Source organism: Phyllobates terribilis, unplaced genomic scaffold, assembly GCF_046119375.1.
Source record: "Phyllobates terribilis strain yellow unplaced genomic scaffold, ASM4611937v1 Scaffold_2__4_contigs__length_985480577, whole genome shotgun sequence".
NCBI classification, from domain to species: Eukaryota; Metazoa; Chordata; class Amphibia; order Anura; family Dendrobatidae; genus Phyllobates; species Phyllobates terribilis.
The window spans coordinates 693,108,563-693,124,119 of NW_027362762.1; the positions used below are offsets into that span (position 1 = coordinate 693,108,563).

General features: G+C 41.1%; 1 protein-coding gene across 3 annotated transcripts in view; it reads right to left on the reverse strand.

Annotated features, from left to right (window-relative positions):
- SOX13 (SRY-box transcription factor 13) overlaps window positions 1-4,504 on the reverse strand; it is a 45,865-nt gene extending 41,361 nt beyond the window's left edge. Inside the window, exon 1 of one of the 3 annotated variants that reach the window (XM_073667059.1) lies at window positions 4,248-4,504. The gene's annotated coding sequence lies outside the window, so the exon portion shown is untranslated. The remainder of the gene's footprint in view (window positions 1-4,247) is intronic. The other 2 variants (XM_073667058.1, XM_073667062.1) reach the window with 2 other exon arrangements.
- Window positions 4,505-15,557: the final 11,053 nt, after the last annotated feature.

A 15,557-nucleotide genomic window follows, 5' to 3' on the forward strand; every position in this document is an offset into this window, starting at 1 on the left:
CACAAATGCAAGTCTATGGGTCCTTAAAAAAATATATATATATGGATAGCACTCAGAAGCCATCCCCATGGCATCAGTTTTTTCTCAGACTAATTAACAGGAGAAGGTGGAGAAACCACCAGTTACTTTTTTCCCTCCGAGAAATCTGATGAGATGGTAAAAACGGACACACTCACCAAACTAATAACACTGATCAAAAACACTGATGAAACCAACCGTTTTTTTGTATACAAATCACTGATGTGTGACAGAGCCCCTAATCAGACCCCTGTAAACATAACCTCAATGCATTTCAATGGCCTTCTCAAACTGGATGTCTTTTCCTAACATTTTTGATCCACTGTTTATGGATTTACACTTCACATTTAGTCCATTTGGAGTCTAGTTCATCCCAGAATAAAATTGTTATAGAAAGCAGTCTGCTGGTCATAAATGAAGCACAAGAATTATATATAGGAGAACACCTGTCAAAATCAATCACTTCAGTTCCAGGCACATACACTACAACAAAGGGCAGTAAACTATCAAACACATGTATGACAGGTATGTGTGAACATATCCTTCATTTGAACTTCTATAAGGAAATACACCTAGTTTACCTACTGGGGTGAATTATATTAGAATTTTGCTAGATATATTTCATGTAGCATTGTAACAAAACTCTAGCAATGATATGCCAGCTCTGACTAGATGATTGTTGGAAGAGCTTTTGGCAAAATTAAAAGGACATACAGAATTTTTACATAAAAAGCATAGCCTGCATGTCAAATATAAAAACTGACAGCCACAAAAAAAGTAAATAAAAGCGTCTTTTTCCTCTCCCAGAATACTGACTGCAGGAGCTCATCATAAAAATATAGTTGAAGAAAAAGTGTAGAAAGTCTTGTAAACTGACTTCATATAACTCGACCATATGATGTTGTCAGTTGGAATTAATCTGCAGGAACTGTTGCCAAATATCAGAATAAATTAAAATATAATCCAATATATCATTTGATTCAAAGCCCTTCTGAAGTCACGGCTCACCCAAGAAAACAGCTATATTATTCCGCTCCTATGATACACAGTGAACCCTTTGGCAGGGATGACAGCTGACAAGGAGCAGCTGCAGTTTCTTAAAGGAAAGAATTGAAAGACTTTCCATAGGTCACCGTTACTGACAGAACCGAACTATGACAAACAGCATTCGAATACATGCAGATTTTCCAACCTAACCACCAACAGTGGATGTAAATAGTCAAACAATAATGTGTTTTATTGAAGGGTGCCACACCATCACTGGGGAGAAGAAATGTTACCCCTTTGATTCCACAGGGCTCCAAACAGCAAGACCCCTAGCAATAAACTGGCCGGTTATGGTACTGGTCAGCCATTAAGCAACAACAGTCTATCATTCTCCATTGGGATAGATATGAATTTTGGAAAGCCCCAATTGAAAGCTACATTTTTTCATTCTACAGTGGGCATAATTCCACCTAGAAGAAGAGAACCAGCCGCCAGGTTTGGGGCCACAAAACCACCAGCACTGGGGATAAGCTTTGCTAACATGCCAGTGTCAGACTTGGTAGTTAAAGAACTTGCAAGAGATGAGCCCAGTGGCATTGGGCATAGAGCCTTTGGCACTTCAATGCTGGCACGGAATTACAGGAAGGTATTGTTGTTTTTTTTGTTTGTTTTTTTAGAACATTTCCAATGCTAGTAGAATAACCCCTAATATTTCTAGATGGATTAGCTACATTTTTCCTGGGGTCCAGCCCTGATATACATGAAAGGATGACAACAATACACATTTTATTATTCCAAATGAAGTAATACTCAACCTGTTATCAGGACACAAATGAAGAAAACAGCCCATAATCTGTCAGTGAGCATCTCCGACAGCTGCTAACAGCGGTGAAAGGTCTTCTGAGACTCAATAGAAGTCTTCATTCACCTCTCAGTGTACAGAGAAAGCAGTAGATGCAGCTGGTTCCCACATCTGTCACGTCAGAAATAACTGAATCTTGCACGTCCATACTCATTATACTGATACATGGAACATTTAGAAAGAAAGCCCGTTTCACCAAGGATTTCTATAGACAAGAGATTCCTTTATATACATCTGGCTTATTATTAAGGTCTGTGACATGTTTTACAAAAGTGCAGCATATTAGACATTTTCCCCATTGAGGGGAACCCTGTATAACGAGTCTATCCTGTTGTATGCGTACATCACTTCCATAATGGGCTGAAACATACATTGCCATATTGCAGTCGTTTAGTCACGTCCCTTTGATGTCACACCATTGAGTCTAATGAAAAAGTATTAAATAATGTATTACAGCGCAAAAATGGTACAAAACGTCAATTAATGTGGTGTTTCAGAGACCACCAGCATGTATCCTCTTAACATTGGGGGCTGTTTGCTAAGAAAAATACACCCAAATTCTTTCTCAAATTGCTCCCAAAACAATAACCATTATTTTGCAAAAAACATTTGGTATTGTTAAGTTATAGAAAAGTATATGTTACCAGAAATCTTATTAAAGTAATGCACTGCAGATGACAACCATATTCACTTAGGTCGGGTTCACGTCAAGTCTTTACCCCACCCTCCCCTGTTCATGACTGTCAAGGCCAACCTCCATACACAATTCTGCCATAGTTTGCCCATTGAGCAGCTGATAGTCCGCCTGCGGCCTGACCCCATACAGTAGGGCTAATCTTCAGTTTCTGGATGAAATCACCAGTGAGTGACATGTTACCCAATGAAGTGATTTGTAAATCTGCAGTGACCATATAAACGTAAAGTGAAAAGGATGGGGGCATTCTCATGCAGAATTCCGATTTGTAATATTCACCCAAATGTGTTGAAAATTCCCACATGACTTCAGAAAACTGAAATTTGTATAAATGTAAATAAGCCCCAATAACATATCTGTTTGGGATAGGAAATCTTCATTATTAACTCCAATGGGACTCACTGCACTATATAAAATATCATAAATACATCATTAATCCTCATGGATATTGGTGTTTATAGATGAGTCTGCATTACAATTGCCGGCACGTGATGAAAGTATAAATATATGATGTTACCTATGAGGACATAAAGCAGGTATGTGGCTATCGACTTCAGGATGAGCCGTGTGCATAGAATCAATAAATGTGATCATATAAACAGATATGGCATTCTTATATAGATGGGCAGCAGGTCTAATTAGTACAATGGGTATATACAATAAACAGCAGTCACGTGTTATTAACCATAACACCGCCATGATGTGTCAGTATACTGTAAACATTAATCATAGTGATCGGATGTGGATCTGATGACACAAGTGTCTCATAAGGGTCTGGACCATGGGGGCCACTGGTTCCCCACCGCAGATCGGAGGATATAAAAATATACCCTCTTGTTGTGGTCAAAATAGTTGGGGGGTGGGGAAGCACTGCTCAGGACCGCCATTCTTCTTAGCCGGAGTAGAGACCCTTGCTCTGGAGGACCCCAAACAACCATCAGTATTAGGTTATGCTATGTCTTGCAGCCTCTATTACAGACCATTATAGTCAATGGGGTCCAGTGGTCGAGTTGGTGTCTGTCATGTAATGGATCCGGCACTGCCACCAATATGATGGAGCAGGATAGAGGAACACAAAGTGGCCAAAAGACTTCAACGGACTCTCACCCGCAGAAATAGTGGCTACAGGCCAAGGCTTCCAATAGCCGAGCAGCGGAGTTTCACACGGCGGTTGTTCCAGATGGACCATCCCTTTCATTTATAGGTGACGACTATTCATACAGGATGATACTGTGGGCTAATATGTCATTATAAAATTACAACATTGTAAGGATTGGGCCACAATCTGAGAGACATGTACTGTGTCAGCGCGACAGCTGCCGTAAACAGCAGCCTCTTAAAAGTCACAATTATTTGAGCCTAGGTGGCGCAGTTCACACAAGTTATGGTGTCGCCATAGGTAAATCGTGTCACTGTCACAAATACTACTACCCTCATCACTACAACAGTCGTCTATGGCGCTCAGTGACCGCAACAACAACTTCTCTAGCTTTAGACAGTCCCATGTAAATGAAGAAGGCGACAATGGTGTCAGACAAGAGTGAGTGTCAGTGTGCCTGCAGCCAGGATGTGAGGTATTCCTGACATGTCAGTCCTGGGGAGAAGACAAGAGCAGAAGGAAGGGAGAGAACACGTCCTGGGCATGCACACAGAATGGCCCCCATACTCACTGCCCCCCATACTCACTGCCTGGACTGGAGAGCCTTCCTGCGCCGCTGCTTACTCCGCTCCTGTCCCCGGAATGAGCGCTGCCCGAGTCATAGCCGTGTTGTGCCGCCCGCCCGTGCACTGCCTCCTCCGGGCTCCAGTGGGTGTGAGCGCCTCTCCTGGGATGCAATAGCCGCTTCCTGCCCGCCCCCTGCTGGGCGTGTGAGGAGTCAGCAGTCGGCCGCGCTCACACAGACGGAGCGCTTCTCTGTGACAGGGGCTGAGCCCACGCGTGTGTTATTTACTATGTCGCGCGGATCACGTGGCGCGCTCCTATACCACAGTGCCGTGCTATATGCCGCCTTATTCCACCACTCCACGTATAGTCCATGTGTGTGACACAATGTGTCTGGGTGTGTGTCCAGATAACAATTAACAAAAGCCCCGGAGCAGCAGCAGGAAAACAATGAACAATGGCTCTTTGTGAGCAGGGAGCAGAATAAAAGCCCTTTGTTCCTGTGTCCATATGATGCTTACAGACCCCATTACTGGGAGCTGCAGGAAATGGGGGGAGGGGGCACATTCCTGTCCCGTGAGGGACACATCAAAGGGAAGTGGGGGAGAGAGGCCCCTATACTGTGGAAATGGCATTAACTCGTGTGGTGCTGGAGCCTCCACAATAACCCTCCATTGTGGAGTCAGCACTGCTTATCTGCTTTATTACCAGTGACCTTTGTGTGAGGTGATTGTTGTGCAAAGGAGGAACACAAAGGTCCTGGGAGAAAGGCTGGGATTAGTATGGAGGAGCCCTCGGCTCCTAGTTCTAGGCTTTTCCTCCAATAATGGTAGCACATACTTGTCTCATTTTATCTCAGAACATGGTGTTTCTTCTCTTCTGCCTGTATTTTAGTATATTTTTGGGGAAAGCTGGGGGTCCTGTATTAGGCCGGCTGCAGAGGGGCGTATGGAAATCTGCCGATTTTCCTTTAATTTTCATCCGTGTGTCCGGTTTTTAGCTCCATGTGTCATCCGTATGTCCATTTTTTACGTCATGGTGTCATCCTTGTGTCTTTTTTTTAAGTCCGTGTTCGATTAATTTTCATACAACTACATTAAAAAATGCACATGATCAAATACAGTTTTCTAGGTTGAGACCACGTTCACACGTTCAGTATTTGGTGAGTTTTTTACCTCAGTATTTGTAAGCTAAAACCAGGAGTGGGTGATAAATACAGAAGTGGTGACGTGTTTCTATTATACTTTCCCTCTGATTGTTCCTCTCCTGGTTTTGGTATAGAAATACTGAGGTAAAAAAATGATCAAATACTGAACTTGTGAACGTGGCCTTAGTATTCAAATGTATCCTTAAAAATTGAATGCCACTCGGATGTTCTGTGTGGGATCGGGTTTTTTTACGAACCCATAGACTTGAATAGACGAGTCTCATCCCAGAATCTGAAGAAAGTATGGCCTGCTGTGATTTTTCCTTACGGCAGTCGGATTGTGAGGAAGATGTTTCCTCTGAACATCACTATTCAATAACATGGGTCAGTGTGAACAAAAATCAGACAACACGTCCAATTTCTAGGCTCATCTATATGAGCCCTAAGTCCTTATTCACACATCAGTTTTCACATATGAGTGCCATCTGTTTTGTTCCCCAGATAGCACTTATACCTATCACAGTCTTTGCGGCTGTTCACATGTCAGATTTTTTCCTTGGACCGAGTGGTCCGTACAAAATCATGGAGACATTTTCAATATTGATCCGAGGGTCGTATCAAAATCGGCAATGTAAGTCTATGGGTCTGTGAAAAAAAATCGAACAGCACTCTGTGTGAAGCCTGTTTTTCACTGGCTGATAGATAACAAAAGGTGGAGAAACTTTTTTTCCTCATCAGTGAAAAAAAAATGATGAAACTTGGTGCATTTTGTGTATGTCAAAAAACCTGACGTCTGAATGAGGCCTTATGGTCACCATTCCTGCTGTCATCCAGTCTGGAAAACCTGGCTAGTAGGTGTTATGGTATAAGGACACAGGTATTGGGGCATCGCCACATTATACCTACAGGAGCTGTTCTGACACCTAGGCGTGTAAGTATAGGGGGTGCAAGAGTCAGGATCACACCTGGGCCCTGGAGTCTAGGGGGCCCAAAATGTCCCCTTGGCCTATATGACAAAACCAACTATGAGGCCTTATTCACACATCTGTGTTTAAACATGTACGTGAAAAAATGATACTGGTGTCATCAGTGTTTCTTCAGTGTATGGTCCATGTGTGTCTGTTTTTTACCATCAGCGTCATCAGTGTTTTTCACAGATGGATAAATAAATGACAAATCTTCTCCCATCCTTTCCAATGTTAAATACGAACAGCACATGGACTGTACACTGCTGCCATCCGTGAGCTGTACGTGTTTTTCATGGATCCATAGACTTATATTGGGCCTTGTCATCCGTGCTACGGGAAAAAAACGGATATGTCTTGTGTAGTTTTTCACAGACACACGGTCCGTGAATAAACGCTGATATGTAACCTGCCGCATAGACTATAATGGGTATGTGTTGTATCAATGAAAAAAAACGCATGCAACATGTACGTGGAACACGGATGCCTGAATGAGGCCTTAGTGTATGTTCACACTGGTTTTTTTGCAGCGTTTTTTTTCTGCATGAAAAACAGTGTGGGCAGGAAAAACGGTGTGTACATGATGCATGTTTTTGATGTGTTTTTTCATGCGTTTTTTAATATGTTTGACGCATTTTTGTATGCATTCCATTGAGTGGGTGAAAAATGCTGAAAAAATTTACATGCATTAGTTAAAAAAAAATGCACCACAGCTCAAAAACATGCCGAAAAACCCGTGCAAATATGATTTTAAATATCAAATTTACTTTGCTGCTACTGTAAAACTCAGCATTTTTTTTTTAATATATAATTTTTATTAACTTTTTCAAAAAGAAACAAAGCATACCAGATTAAGGTGATAATCAGATACCTGTTCGCAGACAGGGTATAAAGAGACAGTTCTTACATATTTGATTGGTAAAGCAAAACAATATAATATAAGAATTTAATGACAATGTAACTTACATCAGTTTAATTAACATGCAATCCAGTTGATACTCTGATTTATTGAAGGCAACTTGTTAGATTAGACCACCTATGTTAGTATTAGGCTGTGTGCCCACGATGCGTTTTTTAAGCGTTTCCGCAGTGGCAAAAACGCTGCAGAAACGCTTAAAAAACGCATGGTGGAATGCCTGCCATGTTCCCCAATGATAATCCGCATGTGCTGTGCACATGATGCGGAAATTTCCGCTGCGGATTATCATTGCGGAAAAAAACACAGCACTACCAATTATTTTGCGGAAGCGCTGCGTTTTCGCCGCCATTGACTTGCATTGGAACGCATGGATTACGCATCACTGTATATGTAAATGCGCATTCCATGCATTCCAATGTGCGGATGGTACCCAGGTCTAGAGGAGAGGAGACTCTCCTTCGGACCCGGGTACCATAGAAACTGTAAAAAAAAGAATAAAATAAAAAATAAATATGATACTTACTTTCTGGCGGCCCCTGATGCGCTCCTCCTCTCATGCCGGCAAATCGCGATGGACTGAAGGACCTGCGCTGATGTCATAGTCATGTGACGGGTCACGCGATGCTGATGTCGGCAGGTCCTTCAGTGCAGTGTACCGCGATCTGCCGGCAACCAGGACGGAGCAAAGCAAGACTGCTGGGGCCATCAGAAGGTAAGTATAGATTTATTTTTTATTTTTTTACATTCTGTCGGGTCACACTATATAAATCCATGCCGTTTGCATGGATTTATATAGTGTGACCAAGTTGAAAAGCACTTTCCAAGTGATGCTAAAATCGCTTGGAAAGCGCTTGTCAACCCGCATGCAGAAGTGCATGTGAAAAACGCTTCACTTCCTCATGTCCCTGGCAGGAAAACGCATGTACAATCCGCATGCGTTTTTTCTGCCAGGGGAGATTGCAGAAACGCTCAGGAAAAATCCGGAGCATTTCTGCATCGTGGGCACATAGCCTTATAGATATTCACCAAATGATCCCTCCATTCCACTCTCTCCCGCCCCCCCTTAATCCAGGCGTAATGGACCTAGGCTATCCCCAAGCCAAGATCTTCCAGAATGTACCTCGCTGTGGAAGTGAAGGGATTCACCATTTTCTTTTTTTCATTTAATGAGCAGCAATTTACAATAAACTGTTTCCATTTCGGAAGAAATTTGCCAGCTTGCGTTTCCTTATTGCTAAGGTCGTCTTGTTGCTCTATTCCCATAAAATGTTTCATTTGAGCTGTTAACTCTTCAATGTTCAATGTTGGGTTCTAGCCAATATTTAAGTAATTGTTTTTTTGCCAGGATAAGTAGGGTGTGGAGCAATTTCGGAGGGTTTCCCCTCTTCCCCTCAGGGTTTTCTGTGTTGTTCCAAAAGTGTAACAAGGCTAGATAAGGAGAAAGAGTATAACCCAGACTCCATATGGTGTCGATCATAGCTGATACTTGTCCCCAATATGAAACTGAAGCCGGGCATGACCATAGGCCGTGCATGAGGTCGGATAGTGGAAGGTGGCATTTAGGGCAAGCTGTTAGCCTGTTTGAAAGCGGGTCTTTTTTAAACTCAGCATTTTTTCCACACAGAAAAATCACAGCAAAAACGCTACGTGTTAACAAGCACTTTAAACCCATTTGCGACCTATGACGTATATGTACGTCATAGGTCGCCTCCCCCTCTTTGAGCCCGCATCTTTTCAGGCACATGACAGCTGATCTGATCAGATATCATGTGCCCGTAACAGCCGCGGCATTTAACATGAGTGCGCTGGAAGCGCGTCACATACCACGCCCATTGGCGCCCCTTTCACATGATCGCGGGACGCCGATGGGTTGTCATGACAGCCGGCGGTTTACAGGAGCCCTGCTATGTGTTACATAAGCGATCACATGATCGCAGCTTAAAGTCTCCTAAAGAGACTATTGAAGCAAGTAAAAAGTAAAAAAAAGTTTTAAAAAAAATATAAAAGTTCAAATCATCCCCCTTTTGCACAATTCAAAATGAAACAATAAAAAAAAATCAAAAATACACATATTTGGTATCACTGCGTTCAGAATCGCCCAATCTATCAATATATAAAAAAGATGAATCCGATCGGTAAACGGCGTAACGAGAAAAAAAATCTATATGCCAGAATTACGTTTTTTTGGTCGCCGCAACATTCAATTAAATACAATAACAAGCGATCAAAACAGGCTAGCCCAAAATGGTATCAATAAAAATGCCAGCTCCGGGGCTCGGAAAATGGTGCCATTTTTTTTTTTTTAACAAATTTTGGATTTTTTTTCACCACTTGAATAAAAAAGAACCTATACATGTTTTGGTATCTACGAACTCGTAATGACCTGGAGAATCATAATGGCAGGTCAGTTTTAGCATTTAGTGATCATGGTAAAAAAAAAAAAAAATACAATTGGGAAATTGCACTTTTTTTGCAATTTCACCACACTTGGAATTTTTTTCCCCATTTTCTAGTACACTATATGGTAAAATCAATGGTGTCGTTCAAAAGTACAACTCGTCACGCAAAAAAAACAAGCCTTATTGAAGGAAAAATAAAAAAGTTAAGGCTCTGTGAAGAAGGGGAGCAAAAAAACGAAAACACAAAAACGGAAAATTCCAAGGTTGTGATGGGGTTTAAGACCCTTGATCGTTATGGGCCCTGATGAAGATTTTACATTGGGGCCCACATGCTGCAAGTTACTTCACTAATAACATCCTATTCTAAATACATAGACATTCAAGGAAATGAGTCATCACCCCCCAAAAAAAATTTCAACAATTGAATTATTGAAGTATGAACCCCTTCACGACCTATAAGCCCACATCTTTTCCTGCTTTGATAAGCTGTCATGTGCCCCTAACAGCTGCGGGTGGAATTGTGATCCACCCACGGCTGTTAACATGTTAAATGCCGCTGTCAATCTCGGAAGTGGGTAACAAATAGAGTCACAAACCCCGCTCATTGGTGCCCTGTAACACGATCGCGGGGCGCCGATTGGTTGGCATGACAACCAGGGGCCTGCAGAAGACCCCCCCATACTTGTCATTGCAGATTTCCTATGAATGCCGGCCCGTAGCCAGCATTCATAGGAGATGATGATTTCAGCTATGTGTAGCACAAGCAATCAGATGATCGCAGCTTCAAGTCTCCTATGGAGACTATTGAAGCAAGTGAAAAGAAAAGAGGTAAAAAAAAAGTTTTAAAAAATATTATGAAAAAAATGTAAAAGTTCTAATCACCCCCTTCTGCCCCATTCAAAATAAAGCAATAAAAAAAAATACACATATTTGGTATTGCCGTGTTCAGAATCACCCAATCTATCAAAACATAAACTAAATTAATCCGATCGGTAAACGGCGTAATGAGAGAAAAAATCAAAACGCCAGAATTACATTTTTTTGCTCGCCGCAACATTGATATCAGGTGATCAAAACATCGTATGCGTATGTACTCCAAGATGTTATCAATACAAATGTGAACTCAGCGCGCAAAAAAAAAAACCCTCACCCAGCCCCAGATCCTAAAAAATAGAGACGCTACGGGTCTCTGAAAATGGTGCTTTTTTTTTTATTTTACAAACTTTGGATTATTATTTCATCACTTAAATAAAAAAGAATCTATACATTTTTGGTATCAGCAAACTCGTAATGACCTGGAGAATCATAATAGCAGGTCAGTTTACCATTTAGTGAACATGATAAAAAAAAACTGTGGAATTGCACTATTTTTGCAATTTCACTGAACTTGGAATTTTTTCCTGTTTTCCAGTACACTATATGGTAAAATCAGTGGTGACATTCAAAAGCACATCTCATCCCACAAAAAACCAACCCTCACACGGCCATATTGACGGAAAAATAAAAAAGTTATGGCTCTGGGAAGAAGGAGAGCAAAAACAGAAAATCTCAAGGTCATGAAGGGGTTAAAGGGGTAGTCCGGCACCTAAAATGTATTTTCTAAATATCTATCTTTATACAGTCATGGCCAAAAGTGTTGGCACCCTCAAATTGTTCCAGAAAATGAAGTATTTCTCCCAGAAAATTATTGCAATTACACATGTTTTGTTATACACATGTTTATTTCCTTTGTGAGTATTTGAACAACACAAAAAAAATCAGAGAGAAAAAGGCAAATTGGACATAATTTCACACTAAACCCCAAAGATGGGCCAAACAAAATTGTTGGCACCTTTCCAAAATTGTCGGTAAACAACTTTGTTTCAAGCATGTGATGCTCGATCAAACTCACCTGTGGCAAGTAACAGGTGCGGGCAATATGAAAATCACACCTGAAACCAGATAAAAAGGGGTGAAGTTGACTCAATCTTTGCATTGTGTGTCTGTGTGTGCCACACTAAGCATAGAGAACAGAAGGAGAAGAGAAGTGTCTGAGAACTTGAAAGCTAAAATTGTTGAAAAATATTAGCAATTTTAAGGTTACAAGATCGTGATGTTTCTTTGTCACAGTGTGCAATATAATCAAGAAGTTTACAACCCATGGCACTATAGCTAATCTACCTTGAAGTGGCGTGGACAGCAGAGAAAAATTGATGAAAGGATAGTCCGGATGGTGGATAAGCAGCCCCAATCAAGTTCCAAAGAAATTCAAGCTGTCCTGCAGGCTCAGGGTGCATCAGTGTCAGCGTAAACTATCCGTCGACATTTGAATGAAATTAAACGCTATGGCAGGAGACCCAGGAGAACCCCACTGCTGACACAGACATAAAAATCCTAAACTGTGGTTTGCCAAAATGCATGTGAGTAAGCCAAAATCCTTCTGGGAAAGGTTCTTGTGGACAGATGACACCAAGATAGGGCTTTTTGGCAAAGCACATCATTCTAATATTTATTGAAACTGGAATGAGGCCTGCAAAGAAAAAAACACAGTACCTACAGTCAAATATGACGGAGGTTCAAAGATGTTTTGGGGTTGATTTGCTGCCTTTGGCACTGGGTGCCTTGACTGTTTGCAAGTCATCATGAAATCTGAAGATTACCAAAGGATTTTGGGTCACAATGTAGTGCCCAGTGTCAGAAAGCTGGTTTTGCATCCTAGGTCATGGGTCTTCTAGCAGGACTATGACCCCAAATATACTTCAAGAAGCACCCAGAAATAGATGGAAACCAAGCGCTGGAGAGTTCTGAAATAGCCAGCAATGAGTCTGGATCTAAATCCCATTGAACACCTATGGAGAGCTTTTAAATTTGCTTTTGGGAAAAGGCACCCTTCAAATATGAGAGATCTGGAGCAGTTTGCAAAAGATGAGTGGTCCTAAATTCCAGTTGATAGGTGTAAGAAGCTTGTTGATGGTTATAGAAAGCGATTGATTGCAGTTATTTATTTCAAAGGGGGTGCAACCAAAAATTAAGTTGAGGGTGCAACAATTCTGTCTGGCTCAGGGTGCATCAGTGTCAGCGCAAACTATCCGTCGACATTTGAATACTTAAAAATACGGAAAAATAAAAAAGTTATGGCCCTGGGAAGAAGGGGAGCAAAAGCAGAAAATCCTATTTTTCAGGTTTTTATGGTGTGTAGCTGTCATGCTCAGACTTTTATACGCCAACAAATAAAAATGGCCGCCCCCAGCAGCTACAGAAAGAAAGAAATAAATACATGTTCAAACTTAAAGGGAATTTGTCATCCCCTTGCACTTATCAGACCTCTAATATGGGCATACAAGTAATAGAAATATAAATCTATACATGCCTGTATGCCTCATATTAGAGGTATTGTTGCTGTGAAATGTCTTTTTATTCCTACAAGTTTCTGATGTGCTCCAGTCCCGGGGACTGGAAGAAATCCCCACCTCCTGTGTGAATTACAATGCCTCCTCCCTCCCCTGCATGTCACAGTGCCTGGATTTGGCTGCTGCAACTGCACATCACATGGCACTGTGACTTGCAGGGGAGGGGACAAACATGGTAATTCACACAGGAGGTGGGGATTTCTTCCAGGCCCTGGCTCCACAGCATCAGAAACTTGACTGAATAAAAAGACATTTTACAGCAACCAGACCTCTAATATGAGGCATACAGGTAGGTATAGATTCACATTTCTATCACCTGTATGCCCATATTAGAGGACAGATAAGTGCCAGGGGGTGACAGATTCCCTTTAACATTTTATACTGTTTTTAAAATTAATGATTATATAATTAATATTTATTAATGCAAAAATAAAAATTGTGACATAATCCCCTTAATCTGGGTTTGAAAACCCTCCCCCTGTAGATATAACAGCCTCTACTGTTTTTGGAAGGTTTGGTACAAGATTTGGATTTTGCCAATTCGTCCAGAAAAACATTTGTGAGGTCAGAAACTGATGTTGGATGTGAGCGCCTGGCTCACAATCTCTGTTCTAGATCATCCTAAAGGTGTTCAATGGGGTTGCAGTCAGAGTTTTGTGCGGACTAGTCAAGTTCTTCCACACCAAGCTCACCCAACCTTTATGACCCTGCTTTGTGCCCTGGGGCACAGTCCTGCTGGAACAGAATAGAGGCTTCCCCAAACTGTTCCCACAAAGTTGAAAGTATACAATTATCCAAAATGTTGATAAAACAGCGGGCAGCATGAATCAGATCCTGGCTGCAAGATTGCAGCCAGGTATATCACTCTATGGAACACTCTAGCATTTATAAGAGAATATACTTTGAAGATCCAGCTGTGAACCAATCTGGAGACGAGACTAGTCGGGAAGAGTTGGGCGGTGTCAGATTTTCAAACCTAAAACCTAATCCCCTGAAGCCATTTTCCCCTGTAAAAAAAACAGAAAATAAAAAGCAGCCTTATAGTCACCTAACACCCAATCCATTTGAAGCCATTGTCACCTGTAAAAAAGCAAAAATAATAAAAACATATCCCTCACCTGTCCAAAGGAATGAAATAATCCAGAGTGTCCCACGGTGATCGGAACATTTGTAGAACAGTCACATCAGCAGATGTGGCTGTTCTACAGCACAGCAGGCTAACACTGACATAGGAGTGTAATCGCTAGTGCTGAGCTGCTGTTCTGAGAGAGATCACAGGAGTTCATCAGCTGATGAGCTCCGGTGACCTCACTTACGGTACCACTGCTGCGTGAGAATTTTCTCATCTCTCGATGAGACTGTTCTACAAATGATCCCATTGATGTGGGACACTGTGGATTATGTGGATTACGGCAGACAGGTGAGGGATATGGTGGTTTATTATTTTTGATTTTTTTACAGCTGACATGGGCATTGGAAATTAGGCATTAAGGTGAGTATGTAGTGTTTTTTATAATTGATTTTTTACAGGTGACATGGGCATTGGGTATTTGGTGTTAGGTGAGTATAATATGTTTTTTATTTTTATTTCAGTATTTATTTATTTAAACTTTTTTTTTTCTTTACTCCGCAGCAAATCCACAAACATTTTTATACCTGCGTTTTAGCTGTGAATTTGACTGACTTAATTGAAGTCAATGGGTAAAAAATGCAGCAAAAACGCACAAAGAATTAACAAGCTGCAGATTTATACACACAGCAAATCCTGAAAGGAGAAAGGAAAATTACTTATCATTTGCACCGTACTTCAGGATTCTAATTGACTTAGCTGGCATAAGGATTCCCTAGCGTTTTTGGGCCAATTCAGAGCGGGAAAACATTGCAAAAACGCACAGTGTGCACACAGCCTAAGAGTTCCCTTCATTGGTACTAATGAGCCTAGGGCAACTCCTGAAAAACAATCCAATAACATTATACATCCTTCACTAAACTTTACATTTGTTATTCAAAGATAGACAAAAGGGAAGATTACACCTCAAAATACCATCAATCAAATAATATAAGGTCAAGTGACCAAAAGAAGTGACAAATAATATGGACAAAATAATTTGCAGACAAGCAACACGTCAAAGGAAAGAGATCAGATGGCCATATACCCACAAGAGAATAGGACAAAATATAAAAATATAAAGCTATGTTCTTCATTAAATACCATTAGTAAGATATAAAGTGGTGGGTCACACAGTGCAGAATGGCGTCCCAGGCAGTAGAGGGGGACAAGATGGCACTCAACTCGTGCAATGTGCAAAATACAATCTCATATCAAATGTAGTAAAAACCATTTATGTACATCCGATAGGAGCACCACCCACCAATCTGGCTAGGACAGGGTACAAACAGGATAAGTCACACAAAAACAAAAAAATACCAAGAAAAATGCTATTGATATGCCATAACAGTCTGTGATGGGAAAACTCCTACAACGAGAGGTTCAAAAAATAAAATTTTGTTGCA